The 6254-nt window shown below is 49.2% G+C and overlaps 1 long non-coding RNA gene across 1 annotated transcript in view; it reads right to left on the minus strand.

The window, feature by feature from the left end:
• Positions 1 to 6077, minus strand: part of LOC118549233 (uncharacterized) — a 39666-nt gene extending 33589 nt beyond the window's left edge. Inside the window, exons 1-2 of the long non-coding RNA XR_004923999.2 lie at positions 5815 to 6077; positions 3647 to 3714 (exon numbers count right to left, since the gene is read on the minus strand). This is a non-coding gene — a long non-coding RNA (uncharacterized LOC118549233). The remainder of the gene's footprint in view (positions 1 to 3646; positions 3715 to 5814) is intronic.
• Between the last annotated feature and the right edge of the window lie 177 nt (positions 6078 to 6254).

Raw genomic sequence — 6254 nt, forward strand, 5'->3', positions numbered from 1 at the left:
TTATGGTTCTCATTGCTTAGAAATTCCAAGGGTTTCAGGAGCTTGGTGCCAGGAAAGGGATGAAGACCAAATATATATTTCGTATTATAAATCACAACATCACAAATAGAAAACGTTCAAACAACCTAACAGTAAAATAGGCGATGGATTTGAACAGGCAACTCTTGGAAGATGTTCAACCTCACTTGAAATGAAAAGAAACTCCTGTTAAAACAACAGAGTCCTAGGTATGTGTCCAAGAGAAGTGAAATCATACATGCTCACAGAAACGTGTACACTCATGTTCACAGCAGCATTATTCCCAAGAGCTAAAAAGTGGAAATGACCCCAGTGTCCACCCTCTGATGACGAATGGATAAACAAAATGGGGTCTATCCCAATGGTAGAATATTCTGCCATAAAAAGGAATGAAGTGCTCACAGAGGCTACAACATGGAAAACCCTTGCAAACATTATGCTAAGTGAAGTCAGTCAGACACAGAAGACCATATAGGATATGATTTCATTTTTATGAAATGTCCCCAATAGGTAAATCTATTGACACAGAGAGTGGATTGGTGGTTGCTAGGGGCTGGGGGAGGGAGGAAATGGGACAGTGACTATTAATGGGGTTTCTTTCTGGAATGATGAAAATGCTCTCAAATTGATTATGCTGATGGTTGCTTAACCCTAAATACACTAAAAACTATTCAAGTGTACACTTTAAGTGGGTGAATTGTAGAGCATGGGAATTATATTTCAATAAAGCTGTTGAAAAACACTGAGATAGGACTTTTCACTCCTCCGTTTGACAAAATTAGTAACAGTGTAGGTGGACAGAACTTTCATATATTGTTGATACACGTGTAAATTAATGCCATCCTTTTGAAGAGCATTTTGGCAATTTCTACCAGAATTAAAAACGCATATATCCTTTGACCACATGCTTCCATGTTAAGTGGCCCTACGGAGATATTTATAGTGCATCCAGGTACACCAAGGAGCTGCTGGGGCACGGTAGGAACAAAGAAACTAGAAATTGATATACATCAACAGAGAACACGCTCAGACAATGCAAAGAAGCACGGCCATTAAAAAGAAGGCAGTAGCTTAGGCCCTGTTGATGTGGAAAGATCTGCAGAGATGTGTTTTAGGTGGGAAACTGGCAAGGCATGAAAACAGTGGGCAGAGTGATTCTCTTTTTATCAGTCAAAGCCAGTCTACCAAAGTATTCAGGAAAGAAATGCAAAGCATGATCATGTCCAGGGAGAGGGACTGAGATAGAAAAGGAGGTTTTAGTTTTCATTTTGTAATCTTTTGGGACTGTTTGAATTTTCTAAATGTGGGCCTGCATTAACTTTATTTTTGAAACGCCACCGGGATTATCTGTGTGGCCGTATTTTGAGTCATTTTCATTTTCTTTATGCTTTACTGTGTTGAAAATCTTCGGCATTCCAGAAATGTGCGTGATGGGTGTGTGCGTGTGTGTGTGTGTGTGACACACTGCTGTTCCCCCAAGAGGACCCGCACAGAGCTCACGACCTCCCTCTCCAGGCCTTGGGTTCCCATCCTCAGGGAAAGGCAGTAGGACAGGCTGGGGAGGCATGGCGGGGAGGGGGCACTTCACTGAGCATTGGCCAAGCCTCTCTCCACAGACAGCTCCCACCTCCTCTTCATCCTGCCCCTGTGGTATGAAGCCAGCTCACAGTGGGTGGGGAGGCTCAGGTGAGGAGGCAGGGACAGAGAATAGAGTCCACTCCTCTGAAACAGCAAAGTGCACGCAGGGGAATGGGTCCAACAGGATGCTCAGTTGATGTGGAAGGAGCCGGGCCAGAGCCTAAATTCTAAATGAGGGCAGCAGGGGCCTCTGAAGGCTGGTGTCCAGAGGGCCCAGCCCCTGAGAGCCACCGAGGCCTAGAGCCGCACTTGCGTGTGTAGGCATGTGCCTACGTGTCTGGGAGGGACGGGTTCTGGGGTCTGTGCTCCTACATGCGTTAGTGGGCTTACCCAGCTGCGTTTCATGCATGTGGCAGAAGCAGCCTTACTGTGCAGCTCCGGGGCCCTCCTTACACAGGCCCCCTCCAAGGCTCTGTCTCTAATTTGTATTTAGAGTTTTGGTCTTCCTTTTTTGAAAACCAGTTCCCCTCCCGCACTGTATAAACATCGGGCCCAACAAAACATGGATCTGCCCTGGCATATTTATATCGTACTGCCCCATGTTTACCATGACTATGTCTCTGTCTCCCTTCCTTTGTCCCCCCTCCTTCCTGCTTTCCCTCTCTCCTTTCTTCCTTCAATATTTGTGTTCTAGGAACTTGCCCTTTTGGGACAGAGGGACAGCGATGAAGGAGACAATCCATTCCAGAGAGGTTCAGGGGTCCGTGGGAGCATATTGTGGGCCATCTTCCTCCTGGGACCATCAGGAAAATGGAGAGTGGAAGAATGGAAGAAATAGCAGGGTGGCCAGACGCGGGCTGGGGCGTGGTGGAAGGCACTGTGAGTCCATGTCTTTCTGTGATCAACTGTGTCTGGACCTGCGTGTGCATTTGTGTGTGATGCCATGGGTGTGCGCCTGTGGCTGTGGGCGGTGTGTCCCTCCATGTGTGCAGCTGAGGGAGAACCTGGGGGCCTGCGTGCTGTTTGTTGTTGGCCTCACGTGCCTTCGAGGGACAGAATCCAGGCGGCACTATGGGCTAATGAGTTTTCACGGCTATGGAACTCCCTCAGGGCCAGTCCTCCCTGGCAGAGCAAACCACTCTTAGAAGCCCAGAGATGGGAGTAATGACTTTATCCTTCCCCGGGGTGTCCAAACATCCCTGCCGGTCTCGAGTGGCCCCGCCAACCTGACCTGGCTGAGCCCGAGGCCAGGGGCTCTAACAGATGCAATGATTTTTCAACCTTTGGGCATCACCTGGTCACCTGGTTGGACCAGCTCCTTGACTTGTGGTTTGAATGGTAGGCACAGGTGGCCAAGCCTGAGTATCAGGTTTCCATGGTGACAGTCCCTATAAAGTGCTCAAGATCAACAAGATGCTTGGGGGCAGTACTGGCAAGAAGGGCACTTTTTAAGCCCAGCCCATTTCTGTTTCAGAGTTGGCTCAGAGAGGGCTGGAGAAATCTTTAAGGTCACCTAGAACACCTGTGGTTATTCTCTGCCTAGCCTCCACCTCCCAGATCTGTTAGCTGCGGTTTTCACCTGCTCTGTGTCCCCCCAACAATGCTGATCCCCGTGGATGCCATCACGTGAGCTTCCTTGGTCTTTGGCTGCCAGTTGGGTTCGGCCAATGGGAGGCACTGATGGGCATCAGAGGGTGGGAGGAGAGAAAAGTTGGGGTATTTCCCCAACCTACTCCCAGTTTTGGCAGTGACTGTGTCTCTCTAGCCACAGCTTTTCTCAGGGGACCCCCTCACCCATCACTGAGGCTCTTGCTGCTTCCAGGAAACCACTCCTCTCCAGTCACTTCATGTAGGGGGTAACCAGCCCAGGTACTGCACCATCCCACTGATGTCCTTACAATACCGCCCCGGCCCCCACCACACACCTGGGGTAAATTACCCCTTTGCTAAACTCTTTTCATTAAACCCTATTGAATGGGTCCTCTCTTTCCCGTTGGGACCCTGACTGGTACACAGTTTCCCATTGTGGTAGGAATAAAACATATACTACCTTCTCCTGCTCCATCTGGCCTCCAGTCTTTGCACTTGCTGTTTCCTCTGCTCATTTAAGAATCACCTCTTCATCAATAAAACAAAAAAATAACAAAACACATTGCATATGTTTAGCACGCTTGGCACGCTTAAGGGTTTAAAAAAACACTAACCAGTATCATTTTTATTGTTGCCAGGTACTGGAATGCAAATAGAGGTGCTTACTTGTTAAAGGGCCTGGTTTTAATACTGTTGTCAATTTAATATGAACTAATATTGAAATATTGGATCTGTGCCATTTATTATTCATCTTTGGTGCATTTCTACAGTTAATGTAGTCATTGTATGCCTGTATTTTTAAAAAGGAGTGTTAATGTTTTGAGGGTTTCTCATTCATTTGAAGATGAAACATATTCTAAGATTGCACAAAAGGGGGGAAATCATAAGTATATAATGTTCAATAAATCAGTGTCTTGTTATATCACAATGACATTTTAAAATAAGATTTACAGGGGGCACCTGGGTGGCTCAGTCGTTAAGCGTCTGCCTTCGGCTCAGGTCATGATCCCAGGGTCCTGGGATCGAGCCCCGCATCGGGCTCCCTGCTCTGCGGGAAGCCTGCTTCTCCCTCTCCCACTTCCCCTGCTTGTGTTCCCTCTCTCGCTGTGTCTCTCTCTGTCAATAAATAAAATCTTTAAAAAAAAAAAAAAAGATTTATAGGATTGAAAAGTGGAAAACAACAATCTCTTCCAAGGTGCCTTCATGACCACTGTCTAAATCAGGGGGGCACCATCACTCTCTCCCACCTCTCAGCCTGTGCCTTTCACAACACTTATATTTTGCAATTTATGATTGCTTCCTACTTTGAGATTTGTCTCTCTCACTTCACTGTGAGCTTTACCAAGGCTCTCAGATCTTGCCTGCTGGGTTCACTCCTGTGTCCCAGTGCAGTGTCTTGGTGAGCGGACATGCTAGGATGCTTTAACAGAGGCCTCCAAACAGTATGAATAACCTAGTTTATTTCTCCCACAGGTGATGGTGGGGGTCAGCGGCCCAGGCTGGCACGGTGGTTTGAAGGTGTTCCCAAGCCCCGGGGCTCCTCAGACCACCTCGCTCCTCAGTCACACAGGGGACAACTTAAAAAACCCTCTTACCCAGAGCAATCCTACTGTCTTTGGTTGTGGCTTCCCTAGTCCAGCCTGCCCAAGAACCTTGTTCTCCCAACAACAGGCTTATCTTCGTGGCTTTCCAAACCACAGAGCAAGTTCCCTGACATGAACTTCTCACAATGAAACAGGGTTACTGCACACACGTTCTTGCCTGTTTTATTAAATATTACTTTTTTCTTCTGTGGCTGTCCACATCCTTGACCTTTGGGCGAGTTATTTCACCATTCTGTGCCTCAGTTTCTTCATCTGTAAAATGGGGATAACCATTGTTCACCTCCTAGGGTTGTTACAAGGATTAAATGATCATAAAGCTCTTAGAATTGAACCCAACAGACAGGAGGTGCTCTTTAAATAATAATCAACATTACTAACTCTTTTGAAGATCTTAACTTCCCCATGAAGTAGGTGAGAAGGCATCACCTCATTTTCAGATGCATAAATGAAGGACTAAAGAGCTAAAGCAACTTGCCCAAGGCCATGGTGCTGACAGGTGGCCTAGTCTAGGTTTAATCCAGACCTGCACCTCAGCTCACCTCATGAAAAAACTGGGGTGATGACAGCAACTCCTCCTAGGATTTGGTTGCGAGAATCCAATGCCATCATGCAGTCAAGTGACAGGCACTTGGAGGGCACTGTTCAAACGTCTGTGCCCTTCCCCTTCACGGTGGCCCACTCTGTCACGCGCACGGGCGCTCTCACGGAGCCACCAGGGATCCCAGCTACCCTGCTCCTGGCAGCCCTCGGGGTCAGCTGCTTGTTTGGCTGCAGGGGACAGCTGGGCCAACAGAGGGGCCCATTGTCTCTGTATTCTGGGGCTCTATTGTTGGAGCTTAGTCCCAGGGTCCAGCCCCAAGGCACTCCCAGCTGTCGCTAGGGCGTGTCTTGATCGGGGTGGGAGGGACAGGGAGCGAGCACGGATACCCGGCTGTACCCCTAAGATTGGATCTCCAGCCCCGCTCTACTGACGAGGAAACTGAGGCTCAGAGAGCCCAAATGACGTGTGGGGAGTTTGTCTCACCTTGGGGTCGCCAAAGATGGGGCGGGGAGGGCACGCGTGTGGCCTCAAGTCGGAGAGGTCATGGATTTCTTTAGGTCACAGATTGCAGGGCCAGAGCACCCCCATCCCATTTTACTCGTGGAAACGGAGGCCCCAGAGCGGGGACGCTTGCCCAAGGTCACACAGCGCGTCTGCCGCAGAGTCCGCCGGGAACCCAGGCATCCCTAAGTCCCAGCCTTGGGAGAGAGCAGGTGCGCAGGTCGACTGGGGGCGGGGCGATTCCGCACGTTCCAAACCTCTGTGGCGCGCCTTGATAAAAACTCGCGCGGCCCTCCCCTTAGGGGGCGTGGCTTTCCGAGCCAGGGGATTCCACTGGGCATTTGTCTGCGGAAGGCGGGACTTCGTGCTTGATGGCCGTTGGAGGCGTGGCCTCCTAACCGCGGGCGCGCTCACTGCGGGAC

Source organism: Halichoerus grypus, chromosome 1, assembly GCF_964656455.1.
Source record: "Halichoerus grypus chromosome 1, mHalGry1.hap1.1, whole genome shotgun sequence".
Classification (NCBI taxonomy): Eukaryota; Metazoa; Chordata; class Mammalia; order Carnivora; family Phocidae; genus Halichoerus; species Halichoerus grypus.